At 51.1% G+C, this 14,366-nt stretch overlaps 16 non-coding genes across 16 annotated transcripts; all 16 read left to right on the top strand.

The window, feature by feature from the left end:
- Positions 1-138: 138 nt before the first annotated feature.
- On the top strand, positions 139-211 carry trnak-uuu (transfer RNA lysine (anticodon UUU)). The gene has a single exon. It is a non-coding gene; the product is annotated as a tRNA-Lys (tRNA).
- Positions 212-1,444: 1,233 nt separating this feature from the next.
- Positions 1,445-1,526, top strand: trnas-aga (transfer RNA serine (anticodon AGA)). Its single transcript has one exon. It is a non-coding gene; the product is annotated as a tRNA-Ser (tRNA).
- Positions 1,527-1,877: 351 nt separating this feature from the next.
- Positions 1,878-1,959, top strand: trnas-cga (transfer RNA serine (anticodon CGA)). Its single transcript has one exon. It is a non-coding gene; the product is annotated as a tRNA-Ser (tRNA).
- Positions 1,960-2,137: 178 nt separating this feature from the next.
- On the top strand, positions 2,138-2,210 carry trnak-uuu (transfer RNA lysine (anticodon UUU)). Its single transcript has one exon. It is a non-coding gene; the product is annotated as a tRNA-Lys (tRNA).
- A 1,231-nt stretch (positions 2,211-3,441) lies between these two features.
- trnay-aua (transfer RNA tyrosine (anticodon AUA)) lies at positions 3,442-3,523 on the top strand. The gene has a single exon. It is a non-coding gene; the product is annotated as a tRNA-Tyr (tRNA).
- Positions 3,524-3,874: 351 nt separating this feature from the next.
- On the top strand, positions 3,875-3,956 carry trnas-cga (transfer RNA serine (anticodon CGA)). The gene has a single exon. It is a non-coding gene; the product is annotated as a tRNA-Ser (tRNA).
- A 178-nt stretch (positions 3,957-4,134) lies between these two features.
- On the top strand, positions 4,135-4,207 carry trnak-uuu (transfer RNA lysine (anticodon UUU)). Its single transcript has one exon. It is a non-coding gene; the product is annotated as a tRNA-Lys (tRNA).
- A 1,231-nt stretch (positions 4,208-5,438) lies between these two features.
- On the top strand, positions 5,439-5,520 carry trnas-aga (transfer RNA serine (anticodon AGA)). The gene has a single exon. It is a non-coding gene; the product is annotated as a tRNA-Ser (tRNA).
- A 610-nt stretch (positions 5,521-6,130) lies between these two features.
- On the top strand, positions 6,131-6,203 carry trnak-uuu (transfer RNA lysine (anticodon UUU)). Its single transcript has one exon. It is a non-coding gene; the product is annotated as a tRNA-Lys (tRNA).
- A 1,619-nt stretch (positions 6,204-7,822) lies between these two features.
- Positions 7,823-7,904, top strand: trnas-aga (transfer RNA serine (anticodon AGA)). The gene has a single exon. It is a non-coding gene; the product is annotated as a tRNA-Ser (tRNA).
- A 273-nt stretch (positions 7,905-8,177) lies between these two features.
- trnak-uuu (transfer RNA lysine (anticodon UUU)) lies at positions 8,178-8,250 on the top strand. The gene has a single exon. It is a non-coding gene; the product is annotated as a tRNA-Lys (tRNA).
- Positions 8,251-9,896: 1,646 nt separating this feature from the next.
- On the top strand, positions 9,897-9,978 carry trnas-aga (transfer RNA serine (anticodon AGA)). The gene has a single exon. It is a non-coding gene; the product is annotated as a tRNA-Ser (tRNA).
- Positions 9,979-10,329: 351 nt separating this feature from the next.
- On the top strand, positions 10,330-10,411 carry trnas-uga (transfer RNA serine (anticodon UGA)). The gene has a single exon. It is a non-coding gene; the product is annotated as a tRNA-Ser (tRNA).
- A 1,483-nt stretch (positions 10,412-11,894) lies between these two features.
- On the top strand, positions 11,895-11,976 carry trnas-aga (transfer RNA serine (anticodon AGA)). Its single transcript has one exon. It is a non-coding gene; the product is annotated as a tRNA-Ser (tRNA).
- Positions 11,977-12,327: 351 nt separating this feature from the next.
- Positions 12,328-12,409, top strand: trnas-uga (transfer RNA serine (anticodon UGA)). The gene has a single exon. It is a non-coding gene; the product is annotated as a tRNA-Ser (tRNA).
- A 178-nt stretch (positions 12,410-12,587) lies between these two features.
- On the top strand, positions 12,588-12,660 carry trnak-uuu (transfer RNA lysine (anticodon UUU)). The gene has a single exon. It is a non-coding gene; the product is annotated as a tRNA-Lys (tRNA).
- Positions 12,661-14,366: the final 1,706 nt, after the last annotated feature.

The raw sequence follows: 14,366 nt of genomic DNA on the forward strand, positions 1-14,366 counted from the left end.
ATTGTGCCTTCTATGGTCCTTCGCTCTCTGTGCCATAACTGCTTCTAGCTTTCATCCTCGTGACACCTGGGTCTCTTCTAGGCAGCTTGTTGTAAAACTGCTGATTTATAAAAGGTGAGAAGACAGTGCTCCACAAGAGCCCGGATAGCTCAGTCGGTAGAGCATCAGACTTTTAATCTGAGGGTCCAGGGTTCAAGTCCCTGTTCGGGTGAAGGACTGTCTGCTTTTGGCGGAGTCACCTTGCTATCACTACGGTCCATCTCTTGTTCTGAATCTGTACTAGAGCGGTGTTCCTTCCTGCTCCAGGGTATCAGTGCACCTCCCTTGTTTGGCACACCTGATTCTGATGGTCAGCCCTTTAGGAAAGAGTGCTCACAGAGTGAGTAGAATAAGACGGAATTCCCAATTGTGCAGTGCTGTCGGTCCCCAGGGCCAGTACTGAAAAACCCCATTACATAGGATGAGACATGGCAGCCTGATTTCTCCTCAGTGGGACTGCTGTTTTACCCGCTTCCAGTGCTAGCTTACAATCTCGGCTTGCTAGGTTGCAAGTAGGTCAGGCAGCAATGTGACACACAACAGGGCAGAAGGTAGTCTGCTTAATTCAAGTCCCTGTTTGGGCGAAGGTCAGTCTACTTTTTGGAGGGCTCAGCTTGCTATCACTACGGGTCCATCTCTTCTGCTGACTCTGTATTAGAGCGATGTTCCTTCCTTCTCCCGGGGATCAGTGCATCTCCCTTGTTCGGCACACATGATTCTGATGGTCAGCCCTTTAGGAAAGAGTGCTCACGGAGTGAGTAGAATAAGAAAGACCTCCCATTTGTGCAGTGCTGTCAGTCCCCAGGGCCAGTACTGAAAAACCCCATTACATAGGATGAGACATGGCAGCCTGATTTCTCCTCAGTGGGACTGCTGTTTTAGCCACTTCAAGGGCTAGCTTACAATCTCGGCTTGCTAGGTTGCAAGTAGGTCAGGCAGCAGTGTTACACACAACATGGCAGAAGGTGGTCTGCTTAATTCAAGTCCCTGTTTGGGCGAAGGTCAGTCTTCTTTTTGTAGGCCTCAGCTTGCTATCACTACGGTCCATCTCTTCTGCTGACTCTGTACTAGAGCGATGTTCCTTCCTGCTCCCGGGGATCAGTGCATCTCCCTTGTTCGGCAAACCTGATTCTGATGGTCAGCCCTTTAGGAAAGAGTGCTCACAGAGTGAGTAGAATAAGACAGACTTCCCAATTGTGCAGTGCTGTCGGTCCCCAGGGCCAGTACTGAAAAACCCCATTACATAGGATGAGACATGGCAGCCTGATTTCTCCTCAGTGGGACCACTGTTTTACCCGCTTGCAGGGCTAGCTTGCAATCTCCGCTTGCTGACTGAGCTGGGTTGGTTGCAAGTAGGTCAGGCAGCAGTGTTGGACACAAACTGAGCAGAAATTGGTCCACCCCTGTAGTCGTGGCCGAGTGGTTAAGGCGATGGACTAGAAATCCATTGGGGTCTCCCCGCGCAGGTTCGAATCCTGCCGACTACGCTGAAGGCCATGAGGCAAAGCATCCATGTATTTTTCACGGTCCTCGCACTTATTTGCGAAATGTCCAGTCCCTCTTCCATGGACAAACACGCCGCTGTTGCTTCTTGTATCCGGGCTCCAGGGGTTGTCTTGGGTGAGCCAGTGGCACGCCGTGATCGTATAGTGGTTAGTACTCTGTGTTGTGGCCGCAGCAACCCTCATTCAAACCTGGGTCACGGCAACCCTTTGCCGTTGAGTATACGGGAAGGTTGAAAATTTTTTACCACCTCATCTTTCTGCGTGATTTTGTTTCTGAAGCTTGGCCTGTGCAGGGCGCCACCAGACAAGGGCGCTTGCTTTCTAACATTAGGCGTAGTCGTGGCCGAGAGGTAAAGGTGATGGACTCGAAATCCATTGGGGTCCCCCCGCGCAAGTTCGAACTCTGCCGACTATGGGAGGGATTTGTAGTACTGCTTTAGCTTTCTGTGACGGTAATTGTGCCTTCTATGGTCCTTCGCTCTCTGTGCCATAACTGCTTCTAGCTTTCATCCTCGTGACACCTGGGTCTCTTCTAGGCAGCTTGTTGTAAAACTGCTGCTTTATAAAAGGTGAGAAGACAGTGCTCCACAAGAGCCCGGATAGCTCAGTCGGTAGAGCATCAGACTTTTAATCTGAGGGTCCAGGGTTCAAGTCCCTGTTTGGGTGAAAGTCTGTCTGCTTTTGGCGGAGTCACCTTGCTATCACTACGGTCCATCTCTTCTTCTGAATCTGTACTGGAGCGGTGTTCCTTCCTGCTCCAGGGTATCAGTGCACCTCCCTTGTTTGGCACACCTGATTCTGATGGTCAGCTTGTTAGGAAAGCGGGCTCACAGAGTGAGTAGAATAAGACAGACCTCCGAATTGTGCAGTGCTGTCGGTCCGCAGGCCCATCACTGAAAAACCCCATTACATAGGATGAGACATGGCAGCCTGATTTCTCCTCAGTGGGACTGCTGTTTTACCCGCTTACAGGGCTAGCTTGCAATCTCCGCTTGCTAGGTTGCAAGTAGGTCAGGCAGCAATGTGACACAACAGGGCAGAAGGTAGTCTGCTTAATTCAAGTCCCTGTTTGGGCGAAGGTCAGTCTACTTTTTGGAGGGCTCAGCTTGCTAACACTACGGGTCCATCTCTTCTGCTGACTCTGTATTAGAGCGATGTTCCTTCCTTCTCCCGGGGATCAGTGCATCTCCCTTGTTCGGCACACATGATTCTGATGGTCAGCCCTTTAGGAAAGAGTGCTCACGGAGTGAGTAGAATAAGAAAGACCTCCCATTTGTGCAGTGCTGTCGGTCCCCAGGGCCAGTACTGAAAAACCCCATTACATAGGATTAGATATGGCAGCCTGATTTCTCCTCAGTGGGACTGCTGTTTTAGCTGCTTCCAGGGCTAGCTTACAATCTCCGCTTGCTAGGTTGCAAGTAGGTCAGGCAGCAGTGTTACACACAACATGGCAGAAGGTGGTCTGCTTAATTCAAGTCCCTGTTTGGGCAAAGGTCAGTCTTCTTTTTGTAGGCCTCAGCTTGCTATCACTACGGTCCATCTCTTCTGCTGACTCTGTACTAGAGCGATGTTCCTTCCTGCTCCCGGGGATCAGTGCATCTCCCTTGTTCGGCACACATGATTCTGATGGTCAGCCCTTTAGGAAAGAGTGCTCACGGAGTGAGTAGAATAAGACAGACCTCCCATTTGTGCAGTGCTGTCGGTCCCCAGGGCCAGTACTGAAAAACCCCATTACATAGGATGAGACATGGCAGCCTGATTTCTCCTCAGTGGGACAGCTGTTTTACCAGCATGCAGGGCTAGCTTGCAATCTCCACTTGCTGACTGAGCTGGGTTGGTTGCAAGTAGGTCAGGCAGCAGTGTTGGACACAAACTGAGCAGAAATTGGTCCACTCCTCTAGTCGTGGCCGAGTGGTTAAGGCGATGGACTATAAATCCATTGGGGTCTCCCCGCGCAGGTTCGAATCCTGCCGACTACGCTGAAGGCCATGAGGCAAAGCATCCATGTATTTTTCACGGTCCTCGCACTTATTTGCGAAATGTCCAGTCCCTCTTCCATGGACAAACACGCCGCTGCTGCTTCTTGTATCCGGGCTCCAAGGGTTGTCTTGGGTGAGCCAGTGGCACGCCGTGATCGTATAGTGGTTAGTACTCTGTGTTGTGGCCGCAGCAACCCTCATTCAAACCTGGGTCACGGCAACCCTTTGCCGTTGAGTATACGGGAAGGTTGAAAATTTTTTACCACCTCATCTTTCTGCGTGATTTTGTTTCTGAAGCTTGGCCTGTGCAGGGCGCCACCAGACAAGGGCGCTTGCTTTCTAACATTAGGCGTAGTCGTGGCCGAGAGGTAAAGGTGATGGACTCGAAATCCATTGGGGTCTCCCCGCGCAAGTTCGAACTCTGCCGACTATGGGAGGGATTTGTAGTACTGCTTTAGCTTTCTGTGACGGTAATTGTGCCTTCTATGGTCCTTCGCTCTCTGTGCCATAACTGCTTCTAGCTTTCATCCTCGTGACACCTGGGTCTCTTCTAGGCAGCTTGTTGTAAAACTGCTGCTTTATAAAAGGTGAGAAGACAGTGCTCCACAAGAGCCCGGATAGCTCAGTCGGTAGAGCATCAGACTTTTAATCTGAGGGTCCAGGGTTCAAGTCCCTGTTTGGGCGAAGGTCTGTCTGCTTTTGGCGGAGTCACCTTGCTATCACTACGGTCCATCTCTTCTTCTGAATCTGTACTGGAGCGGTGTTCCTTCCTGCTCCAGGGTATCAGTGCACCTCCCTTGTTTGGCACACCTGATTCTGATGGTCAGCTTGTTAGGAAAGCGGGCTCACAGAGTGAGTAGAATAAGACAGACCTCCGAATTGTGCAGTGCTGTCGGTCCGCAGGCCCATCACTGAAAAACCCCATTACATAGGATGAGACATGGCAGCCTGATTTCTCCTCAGTGGGACTGCTGTTTTACCCGCTTACAGGGCTAGCTTGCAATCTCCGCTTGCTAGGTTGCAAGTAGGTCAGGCAGCAATGTGACACAACAGGGCAGAAGGTAGTCTGCTTAATTCAAGTCCCTGTTTGGGCGAAGGTCAGTCTACTTTTTGGAGGGCTCAGCTTGCTAACACTACGGGTCCATCTCTTCTGCTGACTCTGTATTAGAGCGATGTTCCTTCCTTCTCCAGGGGGTCAGTGCATCTTCCTTGTTCGGCACACATGATTCTGATGGTCAGCCCTTTAGGAAAGAGTGCTCACGGAGTGAGTAGAATAAGACAGACCTCCCATTTGTGCAGTGCTGTCGGTCCCCAGGGCCAGTACTGAAAAACCCCATTACATAGGATGAGACATGGCAGCCTGATTTCTCCTCAGTGGGACTGCTCTTTTAGCCACTTCAAAGGCTAGCTTACAATCTCGGCTTGCTAGGTTGCAAGTAGGTCAGGCAGCAGTGTTACACACAACATGGCAGAAGGTGGTCTGCTTAATTCAAGTCCCTGTTTGGGCGAAGGTCAGTCTTCTTTTTGTAGGCCTCAGCTTGCTATCACTACGGTCCATCTCTTCTGCTGACTCTGTACTAGAGCGATGTTCCTTCCTGCTCCCGGGGATCAGTGCATCTCCCTTGTTCGGCAAACCTGATTCTGATGGTCAGCCCTTTAGGAAAGAGTGCTCACAGAGTGAGTAGAATAAGACAGACTTCCCAATTGTGCAGTGCTGTCGGTCCCCAGGGCCAGTACTGAAAAACCCCATTACATAGGATGAGACATGGCAGCCTAATTTCTCCACAGTGGGACCACTGTTTTACCCGCTTGCAGGGCTAGCTTGCAATCTCCGCTTGCTGACTGAGCTGGGTTGGTTGCAAGTAGGTCAGGCAGCAGTGTTGGACACAAACTGAGCAGAAATTGGTCCACTCCCGTAGTCGTGGCCGAGTGGTTAAGGCGATGGACTAGAAATCCATTGGGGTCTCCCCACGCAGGTTCGAATCCTGCCGACTACGCTGAAGGCCATGAGGCAAAGCATCCATACATTTTTCACAGTCCTCGCACTTATTTGCGAAATGTCCAGTCCCTCTTCGATGGACAAACACGCCGCTGCTCCTTCTTGTATCCGGGCTCCAGGGGTTGTCTTTGGTGAGCCAGTGGCACGCCGTGATTGTATAGTGGTTAGTACTCTGCGTTGTGGCCGCAGCAACCCCGGTTTGAATCCGGGTCACGGCAACCCTTTGCCGTTGATTATACGGGAAGGTTGAAAATTTTTTACCACCTCATCTTTCTGCGTGATTTTGTTCCTGAAGCTTGGCCTGTGCAGGGCGCCACCAGACAAGGGTGCTTGCTATCTAACATTAGGCGTAGTCATGGCCGAGAGGTTAAGGCGATGGACTTGAAATCCATGGGGTCTCCCCGCGCAGGTTCGAACTCTGCCGACTACGGGAGGGATTTGCAGTATTGCTTTAGCTTTCTGTGACCGTAATTGTGCCTTCTATGGTCCTTCGCTCTCTGTGCCATAACTGCTTCTAGCTTTCATCCTCGTGACACCTGCGTCTCTTCTAGGCAGCTTGTTGTAAAACTGCTGCTTTATAAAAGGGGAGAAGCCACTGCTCCATAAGACCCCGGATAGCTCAGTCGGTAGAGCATCAGACTTTTAATCTGAGGGTCCAGGGTTCAAGTCCCTGTTCGGGCGAAGGTCTGTCTGCTTTTGGCGGAGTCACCTTGCTATCACTACGGTCCATCTCTTCTTCTGAATCTGTACTGGAGCGGTGTTCCTTCCTGCTCCAGGGTATCAGTGCACCTCCCTCGTTTGGCACACCTGATTCTGATGGTCAGCTCGTTAGGAAAGCGGGCTCACAGAGTGTGCAGTGCTGTCGGTCCCCAGGCCCATCACTGAAAAACCCCATTACATAGGATGAGACATGGCAGCCTGATTTCTCCTCAGTGGGACTGCTGTTTTACCCGCTTACAGGGCTAGCTTGCAATCTCCGCTTGCTAGGTTGCAAGTAGGTCAGGCAGCAATGTGACACACAACAGGGCAGAAGGTAGTCTGCTTAATTCAAGTCCCTGTTTGGGCGAAGGTCAGTCTACTTTTTGGAGGGCTCAGCTTGCTATCACTACGGGTCCATCTCTTCTGCTGACTCTGTATTAGAGCGATGTTCCTTCCTTCTCCCGGGGATCAGTGCATCTCCCTTGTTCGGCACACATGATTCTGATGGTCAGCCCTTTAGGAAAGAGTGCTCACGGAGTGAGTAGAATAAGAAAGACCTCCCATTTGTGCAGTGCTGTCGGTCCCCAGGGCCAGTACTGAAAAACCCCATTACATAGGATGAGACATGGCAGCCTGATTTCTCCTCAGTGGGACTGCTGTTTTAGCTGCATCCAGGGCTAGCTTACAATCTCCGCTTGCTAGCTTGCAAGTAGGTCAGGCAGCAGTGTTACACACAACATGGCAGAAGGTGGTCTGCTTAATTCAAGTCCCTGTTTGGGCGAAGGTCAGTCTTCTTTTTGTAGGCCTCAGCTTGCTATCACTACGGTCCATCTCTTCTGCTGACTCTGTACTAGAGCGATGTTCCTTCCTGCTCCCGGGGATCAGTGCATCACCCTTGTTCGGCACACCTGATTCTGATGATCAGCCCTTTAGGAAAGAGTGCTCACAGAGAGAGTAGAATAAGACAGACTTCCCAATTGTGCAGTGCTGTCGGTCCCCAGGGCCAGTACTGAAAAACCCCATTACAAAGGATGAGACATGGCAGCCTGATTTCTCCTCAGTGGGACTGCTGTTTTAGCCGCTTCCAGGGCTAGCTTAAGATCTCGGCTTGCTAGGTTGCAAGGAGGTCAGGCAGCAGTGTTACACACAACATGGCAGAAGGTGGTCTGCTTAATTCAAGTCCCTGTTTGGGCGAAGGTCAGTCTTCTTTTTGTAGGCCTCAGCTTGCTATCACTACGGTCCATCTCTTCTCCTGACTCTGTACTAGAGCGATGTTCCTTCCTGCTCCCGGGGATCAGTGCATCTCCCTTGTTCGGCAAACCTGATTCTGATGGTCATCCCTTTAGGAAAGAGTGCTCACAGAGTGAGTCGAATAAGACAGACTTCCCAATTGTGCAGTGCTGTCGGTCCCCAGGGCCAGTACTGAAAAACCCCATTACATAGGATGAGACATGGCAGCCTGATTTCTCCTCAGTGGGACCGCTGTTTTACCCGCTTGCAGGGCTAGCTTGCATTCTCCGCTTGCTGACTGAGCTGGGTTGGTTGCAAGTAGGTCAGGCAGCAGTGTTGGACACAAACTGAGCAGAAATTGGTCCACTCCCGTAGTCGTGGCCGAGTGGTTAAGGCGATGGACTAGAAATCCATTGGGGTCTCCCCGCGCAGGTTCGAATCCTGCCGACTATGCTGAAGGCCATGAGGCAAAGCATCCATGCATTTTTCACGGTCCTCGCACTTATTTGCGAAATGTCCAGTCCCTCTTCGATGTACAAACACTCCGCTGCTGCTTCTTGTATCCGGGCTCCAGGGGTTGTCTTGGGTGAGCCAGTGGCTATGGTCCTTCGCTCTCTGTGCCATAACTGCTTCTAGCTTTCATCCTCGTGACACCTGGGTCTCTTCTAGGCAGCTTGTTGTAAAACTGCTGCTTTATAAAAGGTGAGAAGACAGTGCTCCACAAGAGCCCGGGTAGCTCAGTCGGTAGAGCATCAGACTTTTAATCTGAGGGTCCAGGGTTCAAGTTCCTGTTTGGGCGAAGGTCTGTCTGCTTTTGGCGGAGTCACCTTGCTATCACTACGGTCCATCTCTTCTTCTGAATCTGTACTGGAGCGGTGTTCCTTCCTGCTCCAGGGTATCAGTGCACCTCCCTTGTTTGGCACACCTGATTCTGATGGTCAGCTCGTTAGGAAAGCGGGCTCACAGAGTGAGTAGAATAAGACAGACCTCCGAATTGTGCAGTGCTGTCGGTCCCCAGGCCCATCACTGAAAAACCCCATTACATAGGATGAGACATGGCAGCCTGATTTCTCCTCAGTGGGACTGCAGTTTTACCCGCTTACAGGGCTAGCTTGCAATCTCCGCTTGCTAGGTTGCAAGTAGGTCAGGCAGCAATGTGACACACAACAGGGCAGAAGGTAGTCTGCTTAATTCAAGTCCCTGTTTGGGCGAAGGTCAGTCTACTTTTTGGAGGGCTCAGCTTGCTATCACTACGGGTCCATCTCTTCTGCTGACTCTGTACTAGAGCCATGTTCCTTCCTGCTCCCGGGGATCAGTGCATCTCCCTTGTTCGGCACACCTGATTCTGATGATCAGCCCTTTAGGAAAGAGTGCTCACAGAGTACGTAGAATAAGACGGACTTCCCAATTGTGCAGTGCTGTCGGTCCCCAGGGCCAGTACTGAAAAACCCCATTACATAGGATGAGACATGGCAGCCTGATTTCTCCTCAGTGGGACTGCTGTTTTAGCTGCATCCAGGGCTAGCTTACAATCTCCGCTTGCTAGCTTGCAAGTAGGTCAATCAGCAGTGTTACACACAACATGGCAGAAGGTGGTCTGCTTAATTCAAGTCCCTGTTTGGGCGAAGGTCAGTCTTCTTTTTGTAGGCCTCAGCTTGCTATCACTACGGTCCATCTCTTCTGCTGACTCTGTACTAGAGCGATGTTCCTTCCTGCTCCCGGGGATCAGTGCATCTCCCTTGTTCGGCACACCTGATTCTGATGATCAGCCCTTTAGGAAAGAGTGCTCACAGAGAGAGTAGAATAAGACAGACTTCCCAATTGTGCAGTGCTGTCGGTCCCCAGGGCCAGTACTGAAAAACCCCATTACAAAGGATGAGACATGGCAGCCTGATTTCTCCTCAGTGGGACTGTTGTTTTAGCCGCTTCCAGGGCTAGCTTAAAATCTCCGCTTGCTAGGTTGCAAGGAGGTCAGGCAGCAGTGTTACACACAACATGGCAGAAGGTGGTCTGCTTAATTCAAGTCCCTGTTTGGGCGAAGGTCAGTCTTCTTTTTGTAGGCCTCAGCTTGCTATCACTACGGTCCATCTCTTCTGCTGACTCTGTACTAGAGCGATGTTCCTTCCTGCTCCCGGGGATCAGTGCATCTCCCTTGTTCGGCAAACCTGATTCTGATGGTCATCCCTTTAGGAAAGAGTGCTCACAGAGTGAGTAGATTAAGACAGACTTCCCAATTGTGCAGTGCTGTCGGTCCCCAGGGCCAGTACTGAAAAACCCCATTACATAGGATGAGACATGGCAGCCTGATTTCTCCTCAGTGGGACCGCTGTTTTACCCGCTTGCAGGGCTAGCTTGCATTCTCCGCTTGCTGACTGAGCTGGGTTGGTTGCAAGTAGGTCAGGCAGCAGTGTTGGACACAAACTGAGCAGAAATTGGTCCACTCCCGTAGTCGTGGCCGAGTGGTTAAGGCGATGGACTAGAAATCCATTGGGGTCTCCCCGCGCAGGTTCGAATCCTGCCGACTACGCTAAAGGCCATGAAGCAAAGCATCCATACATTTTTCACGGTCCTCGCACTTATTTGCGAAATGTCCAGTCCCTCTTCGATGGACAAACACGCCGCTGCTGCTTCTTGTATCCGGGCTCCGGGGGTTGTCTTGGGTGAGCCAGTGGCATGCTGTGATCGTATAGTGGCTAGTACTCTGTGTTGTGGCCGCAGCAACCCTGGTTCGAATCCGGGTCAGGGCAACCCTTTGCCCTTGAGTATACGGGAAGGTTGAAAATTTTTTACAACCTCATCTTTCTGCGTGATTTTGTTTCTGAAGCTTGGCCTGTGCAGGGCGCCACCAGACAAGGGCGCTTGCTTTCTAACATTAGGCGTAGTCGTGGCCGAGAGGTTAAGGCGATGGACTTGAAATCCATTGGGGTCTCCCCGCGCAGGTTCGAACTCTGCCGACTACGGGAGGGATTTGCAGTATTGCTTTAGCTTTCTGTGACGTAATTGTGCCTTCTATGGTCCTTCGCTCTCTGTGCCATAACTGCTTCTAGCTTTCATCCTCGTGACACCTGGGTCTCTTCTAGGCAGCTTGTTGTAAAACTGCTGCTTTATAAAAGGTGAGAAGACAGTGCTCCACAAGAGCCAGGATAGCTCAGTAGGTAGAGCATCAGACTTTTAATCTGAGGGTCCAGGGTTCAAGTCCCTGTTCGGGTGAAGGTCTGTCTGCTTTTGGCGGAGTCACCTTGCTATCACTACGGTCCATCTCTTCTTCTGAATCTGTACTGGAGCAGTGTTCCTTCCTGCTCCAGCGTATCAGTGCACCTCCCTTGTTTGGCACACCTGATTCTGATGGTCAGCTCATTAGGAAAGCGGGCTCACAGAGTGAGTAGATTAAGACAGACTTCCCAATTGTGCAGTGCTGTCGGTCCCCAGGGCCAGTACTGAAAAACCCCATTACATAGGATGAGACATGGCAGCCTGATTTCTCCTCAGTGGGACTGCTGTTTTACCCGCTTCCAGTGCTAGCTTACAATCTCGGCTTGCTAGGTTGCAAGTAGGTCAGGCAGCAATGTGACACACAACAGGGCAGAAGGTAGTCTGCTTAATTCAAGTCCCTGTTTGGGCGAAGGTCAGTCTACTTTTTGGAGGGCTCAGCTTGCTATCACTACGGGTCCATCTCTTCTGCTGACTCTGTATTAGAGCGATGTTCCTTCCTTCTCCCGGGGATCAGTGCATCTCCCTTGTTCGGCACACATGATTCTGATGGTCAGCCCTTTAGGTAAGAGTGCTCACAGAGTGAGTAGAATAAGAAAGACCTCCCATTTGTGCAGTGCTGTCGGTCCCCAGGGCCAGTACTGAAAAAGCCCATTACATAGGATGAGACATGGCAGCCTGATTTCTCCTCAGTGGGACTGCTGTTTTAGCCACTTCAAGGGCTAGCTTACAATCTCGGCTTGCTAGGTTGCAAGTAGGTCAGGCAGCAGTGTTACACACAACATGGCAGAAGGTGGTCTGCTTAATTCAAGTCCCTGTTTGGGCGAAGGTCAGTCTTCTTTTTGTAGGCCTCAGCTTGCTATCACTACGGTCCATCTCTTCTGCTGACTCTGTACTAGAGCGATGTTCCTTCCTGCTCCCGGGGATCAGTGCATCTCCCTTGTTCGGCAAACCTGATTCTGATGGTGAGCCCTTTAGGAAAGAGTGCTCATAGAGTGAGTAGAATAAGACAGACTTCCCAATTGTGCAGTGCTGTCGGTCCCCAGGGCCAGTACTGAAAAACCCCATTACATAGGATGAGACATGGCAGCCTGATTTCTCCTCAGTGGGACCACTGTTTTACCCGCTTGCAGGGCTAGCTTGCAATCTCCGCTTGCTGACTGAGCTGGGTTGGTTGCAAGTAGGTCAGGCAGCAGTGTTGGACACAAACTGAGCAGAAATTGGTCCACTCCCGTAGTTGTGGCCGAGTGGTTAAGGCGATGGACTAGAAATCCATTGGGGTCTCCCCGCGCAGGTTCGAATCCTGTCGACTACGCTGAAGGCCATGAGGCAAAGCATCCATGCATTTCTCACGGTCCTCGCACTTATTTGCGAAATGTCCAGTCCCTCTTCGATGGACAAACACGCCGCTGCTGCTTCTTGTATCCGGGCTCCAGGGGTTGTCTTGGTTGAGCCAGTGGCACGCCGTGATCGTATAGTGGTTAGTACGCTGTGTGGTGGCCGCAGCAACCCTCGTTCGAATCCGGGTCACGGCATCCATTTGCCGTTGAGTATACGGGAAGGTTGAAAATTTTTTACCACCTCATCTTTCTGCGTGATTTTGTTTCCGAAGCTTGGCCTGTGCAGGGCGCCACCAGACAAGGGCGCTTGCTTTCTAACATTAGGCGTAGTCGTGGCCGAGAGGTAAAGGTGATGGACTTGAAATCCATTGGGGTCTCCCCGCGCAGGTTCGAACTCTGCCGACTACGGGAGGGATTTGTAGTACTGCTTTAGCTTTCTGTGATGGTAATTGTGCCTTCTATGGTCCTTCGCTCTCTGTGCCATAACTGCTTCTAGCTTTCATCCTCGTGACACCTGGGTCTCTTCTAGGCAGCTTGTTGTAAAACTGCTGCTTTATAAAAGGTGAGAAGACAGTGCTCCACAAGAGCCCGGATAGCTCAGTCGGTAGAGCATCAGACTTTTAATCTGAGGGCCCAGGGTTCAAGTCCCTGTTCGGGCAAAGGACTGTCTGCTTTGGCGGAGTCACCTTGCTATCACTACGGTCCATCTCTTCTGCTGACTCTGTACTAGAGCGATGTTCCTTCCTGCTCCAGGGTATCAGTGCACCTCCCTTGTTTGGCACACCTGATTCTGATGGTCAGCTCGTTAGGAAAGCGGGCTCACAGAGTGAGTAGAATAAGACAGACCTCCGAATTGTGCAGTGCTGTCGGTCCCCAGGCCCATCACTGGAAAAACCCCATTACATAGGATGAGACATGGCAGCCTGATTTCTCCTCAGTGGGACTGCTGTTTTACCCGCTTACAGGGCTAGCTTGCAATCTCCACTTGCTAGGTTGCAAGTAGGTCAGGCAGCAATGTGACACAACAGGGCAGAAGGTAGTCTGCTTAATTCAAGTCCCTGTTTGGGCGAAGGTCAGTCTACTTTTTGGAGGGCTCAGCTTGCTATCACTACGGGTCCATCTCTTCTGCTGACTCTGTATTAGAGCGATGTTCCTTCCTTCTCCCGGGGATCAGTGCATCTCCCTTGTTCGGCACACATGATTCTGATGGTCAGCCCTTTAGGAAAGAGTGCTCACGGAGTGAGTAGAATAAGAAAGACCTCCCATTTGTGCAATGCTGTCGGTCCCCAGGGCCAGTACTGAAAAACCCCATTACATAGGTCTAGACATGGCAGCCTGATTTCTCCTCAGTGGGACTGCTGTTTTAGCTGCTTCCAGGGCTAGCTTACAATCTCCGCTTGCTAGGTTGCAAGTAGGTCAGGCAGCAGTGTTACACACAACATGGCAGAAGGTGGTCTGCTTAATTCAAGTCCCTGTTTGGGCAAAGGTCAGTCTTCTTTTTGTAGGCCTCAGCTTGCTATCACTACGGTCCATCTCTTCTGCTGACTCTGTACTAGAGCGATGTTCCTTCCTGCTCCCGGGGATCAGTGCATCTCCCTTGTTCGGCACACCTGATTCTGATGATCAGCCCTTTAGGAAAGAGTGCTCACAGAGTGAGTAGAATAAGACGGACTTCCCAATTGTGCAGTGCTGTCGGTCCCCAGGGCCATTACTGAAAAACCCCATTACATAGGATGAGACATGGCAGCCTGATTTCTCCTCAGTGGGACTGCTGTTTTACCCGCTTCCAGTGCTAGCTTACAATCTCGGCTTGCTAGGTTGCAAGTAGGTCAGGCAGCAATGTGACACACAACAGGGCAGAAGGTGGTCTGCTTAATTCAAGTCCCTGTTTGGGCGAAGGTCAGTCTACTTTTTGGAGGGCTCAGCTTGCTATCACTACGGGTCCATCTCTTCTGCTGACTCTGTATTAGAGCGATGTTCCTTCCTTCTCCCGGGGATCAGTGCATCTCCCTTGTTCGGCACACATGATTCTGATGGTCAGCCCTTTAGGAAAGAGTGCTCACGGAGTGAGTAGAATAAGAAAGACCTCCCATTTGTGCAGTGCTGTCGGTCCCCAGGGCCAGTACTGAAAAACCCCATTACATAGGATTAGACATGGCAGCCTGATTTCTCCTCAGTGGGACTGCTGTTTTAGCAGCTTCCAGGGCTAGCTTACAATCTCCGCTTGCTAGGTTGCAAGTAGGTCAGGCAGCAGTGTTACACACAACATGGCAGAAGGTGGTCTGCTTAATTCAAGTCCCTGTTTGGGCAAAGGTCAGTCTTCTTTTTGTAGGCCTCAGCTTGCTATCACTACGGTCCATCTCTT

Source organism: Carassius carassius, chromosome 18, assembly GCF_963082965.1.
Source record: "Carassius carassius chromosome 18, fCarCar2.1, whole genome shotgun sequence".
NCBI lineage: Eukaryota > Metazoa > Chordata > Actinopteri > Cypriniformes > Cyprinidae > Carassius > Carassius carassius.